At 35.3% G+C, this 15518-nt stretch overlaps 1 protein-coding gene across 3 annotated transcripts in view; it reads right to left on the bottom strand.

The window, feature by feature from the left end:
* SIPA1L2 (signal induced proliferation associated 1 like 2) overlaps positions 1–15518 on the bottom strand; it is a 139005-nt gene that overhangs the window by 89976 nt on the left and 33511 nt on the right. The window contains exon 1 of one of the 3 annotated variants that reach the window (XM_082049603.1): positions 14393–14473. The exons of the other annotated variants lie outside the window; for them this stretch is intronic. The gene's annotated coding sequence lies outside the window, so the exon portion shown is untranslated. Of the gene's footprint in view, positions 1–14392; positions 14474–15518 lie in introns of those variants that run through there. 3 annotated transcript variants of the gene reach the window in all.

Below are 15518 nucleotides of genomic sequence, written 5' to 3'. Positions count from 1 at the left end.
CACTGAGACACATTAAGGCTAATTTGATTTCCAGAGCGAACTGGATATCCTCCTATTCTTATAGCTCTATTATAAACAGTTCCATTATGCAGGCTCTGCAGAGTTTAACTATGAAACTGGAATTGAAGTTAAATCTCATTCAGGTTGAACTATGTAAAGTAGCAGAGTAAAATCACTATGTTGAAATCAATAGCAAAACCTACCATCTTTCCTTTGCACTCTTCCAATTCAGTTCAGCTATTTTAACTGAAATTCTGGAACCTAACAAGATACATTAAAGCCTACAACATAATGCAATTAATGAGGTAAAGCAAAAGGTCTTAACATGAAATTCTTAGACCAAGGAATTTTTCCAGGGGAGAGCTGAAAGAACATCCGCAAGCACTGACTGCTTACTATCCCACGAAAGAGAATAAAACAAAAAGAAGCACCAAACTCCTCATAGATTATTGTTCACCAATACCATTTTTTGTCAGTCTGATTCTTTACTAATTGCAAATAGCAGCTATATACCTGTCAGTCAAGTTCTTTTCTCAGTGAAAGTTTTAAATAAACAGAATCCAAAGTGCCTTTGTTTCCCTTCATTCTCCCCATTCATGAATCTAGGTGTCAAAGGGCAGGACAATCCTATTTATTGAGCATTAAATAATCTGTTTTGGACAGGGAGACTGAAATTATATTCAGACCATAATTGACATGCACGCAGATTATCTTTTCAGGACAGAATGAAGTACGGCAGACTGAATGATTTTAAAACATTTCCCTACCTCGAAGTATTTAGATGTACTTATCTCTCTGCCTACAACATTTCATAGTAATTACAATTTCCCTGTATTTATCCTTAAAATACTGACAATACAAAATATTCATTCCAGTTTCATCTTTGAGAATTAAGAGTTTTAACACATAATGATATAGGTATGGTATCAGTCAGCAGATAAACACAAGTAAATTTTGTATAATCCTTTACATATCCAGTGTAGTTCAACAGCTTACAAAGTAGGGAGTAAAAAGCTGTTTGCATGACATGTACCTTTCCTCAGCTAGTAGAACTGATTCAGTAAGAGAGTTCAGATTAGACACAGCATGAATGAATCATCTTTAGTCTTCCAGAATCCCTTTCAGTTACAACACTGAAATACTGCATTGAAGCAAGTTCCATACAAAAGTAATTTTCAGTGGTCTTCTCAAGCAACCTGGACAACCTCTGAATCCTCAGTAAAAGCCGTACTGTCGACAGGCTCAGAAACTATCAAACGTCCACTGATTATTGAATGTCCCCTTCCTGCTTGAATAAATGTATTCTAATTTTAATTTTATAATCCCCAAGGCAGGGACTATTTCTTTGTCCTGTCCCAACAGGATCCTCACACGATGACCCCACTGTACAGGATGCTAAATACTATGATAATCCAGTTGGTAAATAACAAGTGTACCAACTCACTTTCAGAGGCAAAGCTTAGAAAGCTAAAGATAGGATATGTGCACCACATTTGCATCATTCGAACACAAGGAAAAGGACAACAGGGTATTGACCCTCAGTATCCATCTGCATAATCCAAAAAGAAAGTCAGTAGCTGCTGTATAACCTGTGGCATGAAAATGAGCTTTTGACAGCCAATTGTATGCATTGGGATAACACTCAAAAGGGAAATTCTACATCTGGAAACCGAACAGCAGAAGATTATACAGAAAGTAGAATATTCATACTATATAATGACAAAGGAACATACTGCACGTGTTTTGTTTCTAGACCTTTTACCTTCAAGTTCTAAAACCACATTAACAAATGCTAGAAGTTTTTAATACAGTTCTTGTAAAATACTGCCAGAAACAAAGAGCCACGCAGCAATTTGGAATATACTTCCATTATTTCTTCTATTATTTTAAAACAATGAAAAGAACATATTCTACCTTCTCCCAGAATCAGTCACATCAGAAATTATCTTTTTTGTAATAAACCTGGTGCACAAAATGGTTACCAAAATTCCAACAGAAAAGCACTCTGGCCAAGAGCAGCCACAGAGAAAACCAGAAAAAACACACAAAAAACAAAACAAACCTCACACACCAAAACTCCCCATAATATTAAGAAATGTCCTGCTGTCTGGTTTCATACAAGAAAAAAGTAAGAGTAAAAATTTTTGCCTTTGCAACATAAAACAACTTGCTACAGATTGAATGATGAAATAGAGAAGTTAGAAGTAGTTAAATATTATTATCTATACATATAAAAATCAGCCTACAGAAATTTAAAACTTCAGGAACAAAAGGTGATTTCTAAGGGAAAAGTATGTTTACATAAGTTTCTGACTGTGTTAGGCCTATAAACAAAATATCTCAAACCTTTCTTGGGGATATATAAGGCTGTTTTCACTCACTGCATACAATTGCTTCCAATTATTCTGAAAAAAAACTAAGAATATTGGAGTTGGAGCCTCCTGGGGTATCTGAAGAAATGGGTTTTAATGAAAGGTTGATCAGAAAGGAGAAATGTACTAACATTTTGACTGTTATTTCACATTCACAGGTAGAAATTTGGTAGCAGGTTCCGAGGCTGCACTGAAGCTGAATAAGGAATCAAGTAATGGAGGAGGATAAACTGTTCAGTAAGGAGAGAAGGCTGCTAGCTTTGACTTTTCAGAGTCAGTATGCCACAAAAAATCCTAAGAGGCAATTCCATTTTTAATAGGTCTACTACAGTAAGGCCCAAAATAAAGCTTTTTCATCCACTCCCTAAAAAGATAAAACAATAAATCTATTAAACAGCTGAGGCTGCCTATTCCATCAAGCAGGTTTCAGATTCTGACACAGGACTCAAAAGAGCTTTTGAAATGTAGAAAGCCATTTTTAGCTGGAACAAGAAAGTTCTTTTGTATGTTTCTATTACAACTGTGCTTCATAGTAAAATGCTGCTCCAGGCAGCAGCAGATGTCAAGCCTGCCACATTTACTTTGGAGAGGTCAGACCGTTTGCCTTGTCCTAAGCATTCCATGGCATGAGCTCACAAACCCATACATCGGACATCATCTCCAGAGATCACCAAATTCCTCCAAACAGCAAAACACTCATCACTAGAACAATATTAATGCTACTTCCACCAGAAATACTCTCTCAAGTCATACTGCATGTAATTTTTAAGGGCATCAAGTTTTTTGAAGGAGAAAGAGCCTACTTAAAGCAAGAGACATACCCAGTACATCCATTGGAGAAAGAGATAACAAAAGAGGGTGCATGGACTTTAATCATGGGACCACAACAGCTGGAGTCTGAGTTCTATTCCAAACCCCTTATTTTTTGACAAATTACCATCAATAAGACTGTTAGTGCCAAAAGAAACAGACATTCCAGAGAAGTTTCAATGGTATAAATGGCAAGGGCTGTAAGTGATAACTAGAACAAGAGTCCAACCTTTTCTCAGTTATGTTCATGAGAAATGGATAAGGCATACTACAGGTCACCAGATACATACTTGCAACATACCTTACTAGCTCATTATAATTAGATTTTTTGCATTTAAGGCACACGTATAAGAACATATTTTACAGATAATCTTTCAAAGGTCCATCAACTGTATAAAACTTTGCATAGCACAGAACATTCGCATGACACTAACGCTTTGTGTCTTCAGAGTTACCCTATTTTATTACACGTACTATTTTATGCCATTCTCCGCTGCATGTAGGTGAGAAGAAACTGCAATGATTAAAATTAGACTTGAGAAAATGTGTGCTAAATGTGTCCTATCTTGGTGCTATCTTGACCAGCCACGTTTCTCCAGGATGGGTGAAAAAAAAAAATATCTGTAATTGCTAAATGCAACCATAGATATTGACTTACACACTCTTTAGAAACTGAGCTGCTGCTGCTGCTGCTGCTGCTGCTACCACTTTTTCAAACACTTTGCAACCTCTGGGCAAAGAGGGAATCACAAAGTAGATAAATGCAGTTTTAGAAGTTCAAGTTAGTTCAGTTCTAAGGGACAGAAGAGCTTAAGGCCACTTCAGTGTTAAAGAGAATCTGAATAATCTCACCCATCATAAAAGTTCACAACATTGAAAAAAAAGTAAAAGGATATGGTGTCTCACTAATTAATAAACAAACATTGAACACTAACTATTACAACAGAGGGAGTGTTCAAAAACTCAAAACATTCTAGTGTGGAAGATAACTGCTCAGTAGCAGGAGAGTACAGAGGTACATTTTATGGAAAAGAAAAACCAACAACAACAATCTAGCTTTGCTTCTGTTCCTAATGTTTTCATTGAAGTAAAACAGAAAATAAGTTTTATGCCATGTCTTTTGACAGAAGAATGGCTCTGATGTCATAGTTTTGAATTATTTTTAGTAGTAATGAAGGAAGTGGCTGATTAAAGTAAACCAAGTTTTTTTTTTTTAAAAAGGAAACATTAGCCTTTATCTTGATTGTTTTTTATGGAAACTGTTTTAGTTTGACCTTGGCTCTTTATAAAGTGGCATGAACTGTGAGGTAGCATAAACTGATAATATTACTGGCCAGTTTTCTGAATCTTTCAAGCTGACTGGTGTTCTCCAGTTTCAGATGTCACTAAGTAGCTTCTCACATATTTTTGCATCACATTAAAGCTTTAAAGTATTATTTCACATCCCTGCACAAGAAGATCTTTTAAAACTATATTTTGAGAACAGATATTTCACTTTTTTCTATCCTTTCTCCCTGAATCAGAAGAGTAGAAGTTCCATATGAAAGAAAACCTATTGAAATCTACGGTGACCACAATACATTTAATTCATACAGTCTTACTACATAAAATCAATTTTGTTCTTAATTTTACAATGTAAATTTGGTAAAAATGTTTCATAATATTAACAAAACGCATTAAATACCTTAGTAGTTACCAAATAAATTGGTAGCTCACATTCACACAGCATTTCCAAGCACATGGAATTGAGCCTGGACCACCTGGCATCAAATCATACAGCTTGGGCAAACAAGCACCCCTGAAACAGCCAACCTATAGGACAATTGCTCTACAGTTTTATAGAGTCAATAAAACATTTCCCCAAAATTCTAGACAAACAGAAGAACAGTAGTGGGAACAAGAGAGTTGCTCGCAGAATACTGTTCTTCATTTTTCAGTAGTCCTCTCAAATTCAGTACAACCTGATAGCAATAAAAAGTCATTGCCATCTGTTCAGTGATCATTTGATATCTTATCTAGAATCAAATTGCTGTCATGCTAAAAAAAACCACCTTGTTATCAATGAGACTTTAAAGGGTCATAATGGAAAATAATTTTGGTTAAAGTTTCAAGTAAACTTCATGGAACAAATCCTTTTGCACCACCATCACCCCACCCAACCCTCCCCACCCCCCAAAAAATCAAAATAAAAAAACCTCAACAACATAGCTTAAACATCACTCTACAGTTTTGCCTTTAGTTCAGTTAAAGCACATATCAGAGAACTTTCTGGAATTGTCCTGCTGGAAAAATATGCTATATATTTTCATTTTAAACAGGAAGAAAATAAGTGTCTTCAAAATTACAGTGTGGAAACACATCTTTGAAAAATTGCAAGCCAGATCAGCAAGCTTCATTTTCCTAAACTGAAAAGATGACTTCTGGTTGTACACATGCATCTTCCAGACAAAGCTGTCATCATGACTGAGGTTAGAGAATGCAGATTCTATTCCTTTCTGAGACATTAAATGCCTATAAGCCTCAACAATGGAGTAAACTGGCCTTTAAAAATCTACAATCCTAAAATATTTTTTTAATAATTCAGGAATCTTATGTCTTTGCACCCCCATCACCCGTGCTACTCTCATTCTTATATCTTTCTTTGGATTCTGAAAAAAATATTGTATGGAGTGACACATGAAATGATAGCTACAAGCTATCATACGCATGCTTTCATCTTCCTGACTGCTTTATGATAAAGGGCCAAAAGGTACAGATTTTGCAAAAGAAGTGTTGCTTTAAGATGACTTACTGAAATACTCAGTAATTTAATAATCAGCAATTTAGATTTTAATAGCTCGCTGAATACACTAATAAGAAATAACACAGTTAGGAAGTGCAAAAAATATAACTGCAGTCCACTGTTGGTAAGCATGGGGAACATTAATTATAAATTCACATTTTTCTGGAATGGTTTGCTTTTATAGGGCCAGCTTTGTTCTAACTTTTGCTTTTAAAATTCTGATTACATAACACCCCGTCCAATAATTCAGACACTGAATTTTAGATTTGATCTATCAAGCTCTGCTCCTTATGTAAATGAAAACATTCAAAAAGGAGGGTGTAATCAACCGATCCAAAGCGTTCACACACAGGCATAGTAATGCAGTGTAGGCACTGTTAAAAATCTGCTTCTGAATTTCATTATTGGTCTTGATTTAGCACAAAGTTTCTGGTCAGCCAACAAACTGTATATCATTCATACAGACAGCAAACTTCTGGAACTGTGTTTTTACTTGGTGTCAGTGTGTATCTCCCTCTTGTTTTCTTCAGCATATTTGCATTATAGAAACTACACGTTTATTTCAAAATCCAAATTTTTAAAGGAACAATCACACTTGCTAAGTTTCTGACCCTGAGAACACTCAGATAATAAGAGAAACGATACATTTGATATATAGCCCAAGTAAATGGCATTCCTTCTCCTTCCTAATACATACCTACTTTATCAATAAAATGTATAGATTATTTTTCCCCCAAATTCAGGACATTATCAATTACATCTTATTTTCTTTATAACCTAGAGAAATGTTTCCCCCTAAACTGAACTCTGATTGCACTTTTGTCAACAAATTATAAATGGTTTACAAAAGGTCTCAGCTATTTATGTCAACATTATGTATGACCCTTTAAGAAAAACGTGCTTATCTAGGACAAGTCATAATGCAAGTGATTTTAAAGAATTTTCTACAGAATCTGCTCAGCTAGCTTTTCTGCATTTTTAAACAAATTAACATACAAGAGAATAAAAAAAACCCAAACAAGGCAGTTAAAGATGCACTAAAATAAACATACAATAAGTTTACATGAATTTTTATTGGCTTGATTAAAGTACGATCAGTAGTCTCTTATAATGCAAAAGGCAATAAAAGCAAAATAGTCAGGGAGTTAATAACTATCAGTTGTGGTAAATTATTTTTCACTTTAAAAAAACCTAGAATTTTAATAAATACTTATGTTTCTATGCAAGTCTATAGTTCAGTTGTTTCAATTTCTTCCAGACAAGCTGTATAGGAACAAATTTTTCTGCATGTCCAAGGCTGCAATCCTCAATATGGACATTCACACTACAGTGTGTGCATAAAGCAAAAACATTTTTGCATACAAATGCATCCATAATTCCATTAGTTTAATTCCACATTTAAAATTATTTGAAAAAAAAGTGTATGTAAATTTTAGTACTATCTTCAAAGTTAAATGTAAGCACAGATTCCCTCTCACCTTGTTCTTTAACTACTTAAAAACTGTTTTATAGACTTAAATTGAACTTAGAGATTTTATAGACTCTAGAATATTTTTAAGTCTATGGTGTCTAGGAAGATAAACACCTCTACTTCCTAGAGGATAAATAGCTTTCTGAAAATGTAGACTTAATTTCTGGTCAACAGTTTTGATTTTACATGAAGGAAGACTTCCCCCCTACACATCTCTTAGCTAGAAAACTATGTTAAAAATCATAAGCTTGGGCAGCAATCTGGGCCAAAACAGAGGGGTCAAACTTGCTATGTAATCACCTAAAACGATATTTAGAAAAATCCAAAGGCTACTTGCACTTAAGAAGGCTTGATAACATGAGGCCTGCATTGGCAGCGACAAATTTAAACTAGTAAATTGTAGAAGACTGTTCTGAGAATGGGAGCATGGGGGACACTCACTAAAACTACATTTTAAGGAATCATGTCATTCTGCTTAAAAGAAGGTTGTACAGTTTCAGTCTTGTTTTTTATATTAGTCTTATTCAGGAATCCACTCACATTTTCTACCCAAAATGCCAGGTCTTGAGGGAAAAAACAGTGCCAGTCTCAAGAACTGCTGTTTCAGCACATAGCAGCCTTTCATCACATCATTAAATAGGTTGTCCACATTTCACTAGGAACATTTAATTATGCAAATGTATATTTACAAAACAAACAGCATATATACGGTTTTCCTTCCATTTCAAGGATTTGTTAACTTTCCATAAAAGTGATGGTGCACATCTGCACACCATGTTTTCTGCATACACTGGAAATCCTTTGCCTGTCACGATGTAGCTCCCATCTCTATATATTCCAGTGTTCTCCTTCTAATGCAGGAGTCTTTCAGTCTCCCATTTTTACCTGACAGGTTGAAGATTCTCTGTGCTTCCTCACTTCCCCTTTTCTCTATTTCCACACATTAGGAACCAAGTATTCATCAAATCATGTTTATGCAACATTTACTTTCTCAATCCATACTTATATTATTCTCCTTTCAAGGAGTACAAGCCAGATCGTTCATGTGTGTCAGGACCATGACAGCCCTTGGGTCTGGAATGAGAGTGGTCACAGATAACAGTTATTCAGGAATAGCTATTCAGACTGTAAACACGCCAATAAGGTAAATTAAGATGCCACGTAAAGTTAGTATGGTGATGGTTGTCATCACCCATTTACTTAATTAGCAGGCAATTACAGAGATGGTAAAGCTAGCAGCTTTTTGCTAATCACCAGCCAAAAGCTCCCACATGTCCACACTACCTGTTTGTTTTCCACCCAAATCAATTGGTTTCTGCTCACTGATGCCTAAAACCATCCTGGAACACTCAGACTTACTCTGACCCCTTGTTAAAAATCATCTGTTATCAAGAAGTGATCTATCTGGTCCTGGCAAGCTCACCCTCCTGTAACACCTTGAAATCAAAAGAAACATCCTATGTCATTGTCTTCCCTCAAGCCCATTTCTTCCTCTTTTTTTATAAAAAAAACTTTTCCCTGTCCTTTCCAAGGCCTGCTACCCCGGCAAAAGTCCAGCTTTACAATATAGTGTTTAAATTCAGCTGACTTTAAAAGCATGTCACTTTGTTTTAGCCTTCTTATCTAGAAATATTCACTCCAGGTTCTATTTAATTCTGCATTTTTTTTATTAATTTCCTCACTGAATGCTTTGTCCTCTATGATGTCTCTACTGTTCCTCTACTGCCACTTCCACTATCTCAATGTTTTTTCCTTCTTAATAATATCTTCCTAAAGAGTCATTTATCACTCCTTTCTATTCTACCAAGACACATATTTGTAGTATCCAAGACAGCCATATGACACACTATACAGCATTACTAGCATCAGTTACCTTTATCCTTCTTTCCAGGAGAGCAAGAAAGCTATGGGACTTTTTAAAAGCCATACATTATTCTGTATGATTATATAGATGTTGTTTGTTTTCCATTGAATAAAAGGGTCAGTACCTATGCTCAACAGTTAGTTCTATTCATTACACTTAGGTGCTTATCCATCCATCCACCTCCTGTCAAAACTAAGGCAAAACAAACATATACTTCAATATGCCCTTAAGGTCAGCAAATGACCTACTTCAAATAATAGCCTAGAGAGAATTCCAAGGAACAAAGCCCATCAGAGAACCTCTGTCAGCAACCCTCCTGCAATTACAAAAACTGACAAGCCTAGTGAGAAAGTGAGTAAACACAAGTAAAATCTTAAAGATCAAATTACACATTTTTTAGTACAGATAAACTGAGACATTAATATGGAAAGCAATGTATAGTAGCCTTGTGGTACTGTATCATACATTTTTAAGTATAATTATTTTTTTTCTAATCTGTTTCACTTTTCAGCTATTGTTTCTATAGGAAATATAATAGAAATGTTTACCAATTGCTTTTAATAATACTACTTCAGAAATTTATTAGAGCTACTTAAAAGTGTGCAATTAATCTTTGAGTTTAAACAATGAGATCACTGTGTAAAACCCTCTAAGATTCATACCAAAGACACAAAATAGTTTGAATAGATGGATAACATATGAAGAAAAAAGTTATAACACCTGTATCAAGAGAATAACTAAAATAACTGTTCTCGATTAAAGTACTTTATGAATGCAAGAACTCATCTCGAAGATGAAACGGTAATGCTATTTTGTTTTGCTACATCTTCCTGGAAACCTGCATTTTATAAAAGTAATAATGCATTAACTAGAATTTAGTTTCTTCTTGCTAAGACACTTCAAAATTACCTTTCAATAGTAAAGACTAGACTTAGTGTTCCAGTCAAAACAACTCTTCCACTGATTAAATGAAAGTGGGACTCTCTACACATCAATAAAACTCTTAGTGAAAGAAATAAAGGCCTATCAACTCATGAGCCGATCAGTTCTTCCATTCTAACAATCATCGTGGAAGTCCTAAACCATGTGAAACTAAGCCAAATATTATTCCTTGTCAATAAATGCCAGTCAGCTAGAACTAAAATAATGAGCCATAGCAAGAAGTAGCAGACCGATTTGTTAGTCTTTGCAGAATACTAAGAGCAAATCAATAGTCACATTTCGCACATTTGCCTTGTTTCACTCCATCCCTCGACCTTCCCCAATTTCAGATGAAAGTGTATCTCTAATCTGAATGGATGCCATTTAGTAATGACTGGACATAAGAGGTAATCTTGTTGTGTGTAGGAACCACTCAAGGGAGAATATTAGGAAGGGGTATTCTTTGCCACTGTGTTTTCTCCAGGAACATAAATTTCCTCACAAAACTGTACAAGCAGCTGACACCACGCCTGCCGTAAAAGCCACGTGCTGTCAGACACACCTGTCTACTCATCTGGAAGTAAAGTGATTTGTCCATCTAATTCCCTCCCAAATACTTAACTTATCTTTTTAACAACGTATCAGTAGATTAATGCTGCCTTAAAGAGTTATTAGAACTGACTTTCTAGTTAGGCAAAGGCAATTAAAAGCTGTGAAAGAAAATAAACAGGTCATCTTAATGCAACAGTTCATACTTGGTGCTCAAACAAGGTATAACTTTAATGAGTATTTGTCAAATATCTTAATTTTTAATAAATTTTAAACAAACCTGATTTTTAAAGCAGGCAGCAGCAAGAGCATTTAAAACTAACTTAGAAAAAAAATACACATTACTCAAACAAAACAATTCCATTGTTCCTACACACACAAATGACTCCACATTAGAATGAAATAGAATCCAATATACCATGCAAAGAGCTTTGCAGATAAAAAAAGTTGAGTAAAACTACTATAGTAGTGTATTGTGCTTAAGCTAAACAAGACAGGCATTATTTCCATTGAACTCCACTGAACCCCAGTAACAGTGTGAAGTGACTGGGGAAAGAGTACACATTAACATAAAAATTCTGAGTCTACTGGAGAAAAGCAGCTTTGTGAAAAATTGCAGAACTGAAATACAAATACAAAAAAAATTATCCAGATCAGCCATACAGTACAACACAGGAAACTTCTTCCTACCCTGAAATACTCTGAGAAGGAACTGAATTTGAGTTTGTTTTTTGGTGGTAGCGTTTCTTGCCCCCCCACCTTGTCTGTTTGGATTTTTGTTTGTTTGGGGTTGTTTGGTGGTTTGTGGGATTTTTGGGGTTTGGTTTGTTTTTTTCTTGGGAGGGGCGCAATAGAGGTGTTTGGTTTTAGAAAAAAGGGGTTTTTTTTTATTAATTAAAATAATGAATACAGCCTCTCCAATATACAGCTTGTTTTCTAAGCAACACGTATTAATATAACTATGTATTCCTGCTGTGTTGCAATGTCAGATTCCAGTAAGTAATAAATTCTCACTTTTGTTTGATACAGGGAAGTAAACGAAATCTTATTGCAATAAGTCTACAAAACAACCTCAGCAATCAACACTCCAGTGAAATACCTAAACTACCAAACAACTGGCTACTCTGAAGTGGGGAGGCATCTAGAGGAAAGTCTGCAGTTCTCCACTTCATCCTCAACAAATACAGAAACACTCAAACCAGAATACTCATGTAACAACAACAAAAAAATAGCTTCCTATCATCAACATCTAATTAACTGTAGACGAGACAATGGAAGTAGATTCTGAGTCTGGACAATGGACACATAAGCAGCACGTTCCTGGAAATGTTTGCTTCCAAAGAAGGAATGAACACCACTTGACAGACCACATATGTGGTCAACTGAAAGATTTATTTTGTTTTAAACATGAATCAGCATCAAAACCAGATGTCCTTTGATTCAATTAATAAGTAGGTTTCATAACAACTGAATAAAGAAGGTAGCATGTACCTTATGGAATAAATTAAGTGTAAATGATACACTGCAAAGTTTCATCCATAGAATACATACAGACACTTCTATCCTGCCTTTGTAAGGGAACACAAGAGTCAAAAGTGCTCAAACAAAACCAACCACCCATCCCAAATCCATCATACAGATAGCCTTCACAGGAGGTATGGGATACCAGGAAGGCCTCCTTCCCTGCTATGGAACAAGGTCATTTTACAACATTCTATAATTTAAACATAAATTGAGAAACATCTCTTTATACCATGCTTAGCTCTACTTCTGCTAACTAGAGAAGAAGACACAAGTAAAAATTTATTTTAGCAAAATCTTCACTGAGCAGTTTGCCCAACATAGCTGGGCAGTTGCCAGGCCAAATACTTAAGGGAAATGTACCATGTAAAAAGGACAGAGCATCAAGGTGGTAATACTTGAATCAAAATAATGGCAGCTGCTGCCTGTATGCAAATCAGCATGGGTATCAGGGGTTGAAAGGAGACAGTAAGTATATTCTAGTCAAAGCTGACACTTTAAAGTCAGTAAGAGCAATTAAAAAAAAAAAAAAAATCTGTCAGTTAGAAAACTTAAGTTTTACGTTACCAGTCCAGGCGGGGAGTTTGGAGAAGGACACGAAAGGACAAAAGTAAGTAAATTAAATATAAAGAGAGCTGCTAGAGAAAATATTTTAATAGGACTAGACAACTAAATTAAGCACTACCAATTAATTCTAACTAAACTTATGTTTCTCTATACAGCATCCAAAACAAATCAGTTTTGCAGTCCTTCTTCTATCCATGGCCTGAGAAAGACTGGATTGCTTGATCACTCAGGTTAGGAAGCACATGAACACATATGCCTAAAATACATACCAGATAAAAATGTATGCACCAGTAGGGCCAGTAGCTTTGCCTGTGACACAACTGAGCTGAGTTCTCTTTAGCAACTATGTGGATCATGTGTGCATAACCTTGTGACTTAGCTGAAGCAAAAGGAAAAGAAGCTGTTCGACAATTCTTTTAGGGAAGGCATAAAAGACAGGGGAGAGTATTACACTAGTTGGTGAAACAAAGAGAATGAAAGAGTACAAGAAAGCTCTAGAAAAGGGAGCATCTGGGCAATGAAGGGTATTAAGTAGAATGCATGCCCCAATAGAATGCAGCCTGGCATCACCCATCCATTGAGCTTATGGCTCACACTGGAGGGGGTAGCATGAGGGACTAATTTTTCTGGCAAGAGAACTAAAAAATCAGTTTAGTTAAGATTTATTCATATTTCTCTCAGCACCAAATTAACAGTTGTAAAACAAAACAAACAAAAAACAACCACCACAAAACAAACAAATTTTAAATCAACCAGAGGAGTAAAGCACTAATACTACATCATCCACTTTAGCTGGATATTCACAAAAAAGAGAGACAAGATATTATGGAGGTTTTACTGGGTTGGAACTCTCATTTTATCCCAGTACTCCAAGATACCCTTATTTCTGATAGTACACTACAGAAAGGTCTATACCTCACATGACCCTGAACAAAACACCTTATGTCCAGAGTATTTGTTTATGTTTCTACAGGATCCTTCTAAAATACTTACATATATTCATTCTCATTTTAAAGCTAACTTTTAAGTTTTAATCTCCCTGAACTATAAGGAAGATTTTAATTTTTTGGATGATTACTTTAGAAACTAACAAACCATATATCTGCAATAAATTATTAACTATACCTTGCATCACAGCAGCACCAAAATGTTCTTAAATTTCCAATTTTTGCTTCAGAAATAACTATCACAGGTATAACTTCGCTAGGCCATATACCTTCTGTAGGCTTGCAGTTGTTACACTGGCAACTGTCACCTTCATGACAGAGGAACATATCTAACTTCAAATTATGCTTTAGTTCACTTTTGTCAAACCAGGAAACCTGAGGCTTCTAACAATGAAATAACTACTTCAGCATATAGGTCCAGAAGCCATGCACACAACACCTCATAGTAAGCCACACACACTTAACACAATGGATAATTCTATTTTGCTATCCTGTGTGAGCTCAGTAACAAAAAAAGTACAAGGCCAACAGGAACATAAACATGGAGGCTCAAGATAAAAATCACCTTATTTCATAAACTATACTCACCAACTCCAACATAATTTTAGTATGCAGTCTGTCAGTTTCTATATTTTCAGTTACTGCTTTAGAGTCACTCCACTAACCCTCCTCAAAAAAAAAAAAAAAAAGCTTAAAATTTAAAAATAGCCTTCATTTTAATTTATTGGCTACATCAATTACCTTGATACAAAATGTCAATCCCAACAACTCATTCTAGTGGTAATAATCCTATGACAGAACAAGTCTCCTTCCACCTCATCCAGTAACATCACACTCCAGTAACTTCAAACCTGTCATGGCTACATACACTAACCTCATCAAGAAAAAAGAAAAGTATTTCAAACACTTGTTTCTATCATGCAGCTTAAGAACACTGTTTCAAAGTCAAACTATATCAAATACAAAGTAAGAGAGACCCAAGATTACCCGGCTAAATCTAAAAGTACCATAAATGCCATTGAGATGAGGTTAGCTGAAATGAATACAGCTGTCATCCACATTCTTCTTCCTCCTTAGACAGAGCTACCAACTGCCAAATGTAGTCTAATAATTAGCATATGTAAAGCAAAACGGCAAAACGGCTAGACTATGACATCAGTTTAACTGCTCCTTAGAAAATAGCTCGGAATTGAGCCTGCAGCCCACTTTGACCTTCGAGATTCTAAAAAAAAAAACAAAAACAAAAACAAAACCAACTTGCCACAGAGAATAAAACAAGACATTTACAGGTGTATTCTCAGTTTTAAAATGAGGAGGAAAATACTTTTAGAAGTTATCTTAAAACACAATCCTACTTTAGAGAAAGATGAAAACAATTAGAGTCAAAAATCGAAGTCATATTATTTATATCTGGCTTCTAAACATGATACAAGAGGAACACTGATCACTGAGTAAGAGAAATAAAGTAAATATCTGTGAACAGTGCTTTGGAGCCAAATGAAAAATAAAGAAAGGCAAAGTAGAAACAGGCAGTCTATCTAATCTGTCAGTCACCCAAACATAATTAGCTGTTATTATCATTAACAACAATGAAGATCACTTTTCTCTAATCTCCAAGAGACAAATGACAAAAGGAAGGATGTCACACACAGAAACAGCTGAACTCCTCCTTTCTTCTAGGAAGACAGCCAGTATATATTCGTAACAAAGTACA

The sequence above is a fragment of the Streptopelia decaocto genome (assembly GCF_964273445.1).
Source record: "Streptopelia decaocto genome assembly, chromosome: 3".
Lineage (NCBI taxonomy): Eukaryota > Metazoa > Chordata > Aves > Columbiformes > Columbidae > Streptopelia > Streptopelia decaocto.
The sequence above is the reverse complement of the archived record's forward strand: the minus strand, read 5'-3'. Positions and strand labels throughout refer to the sequence as shown.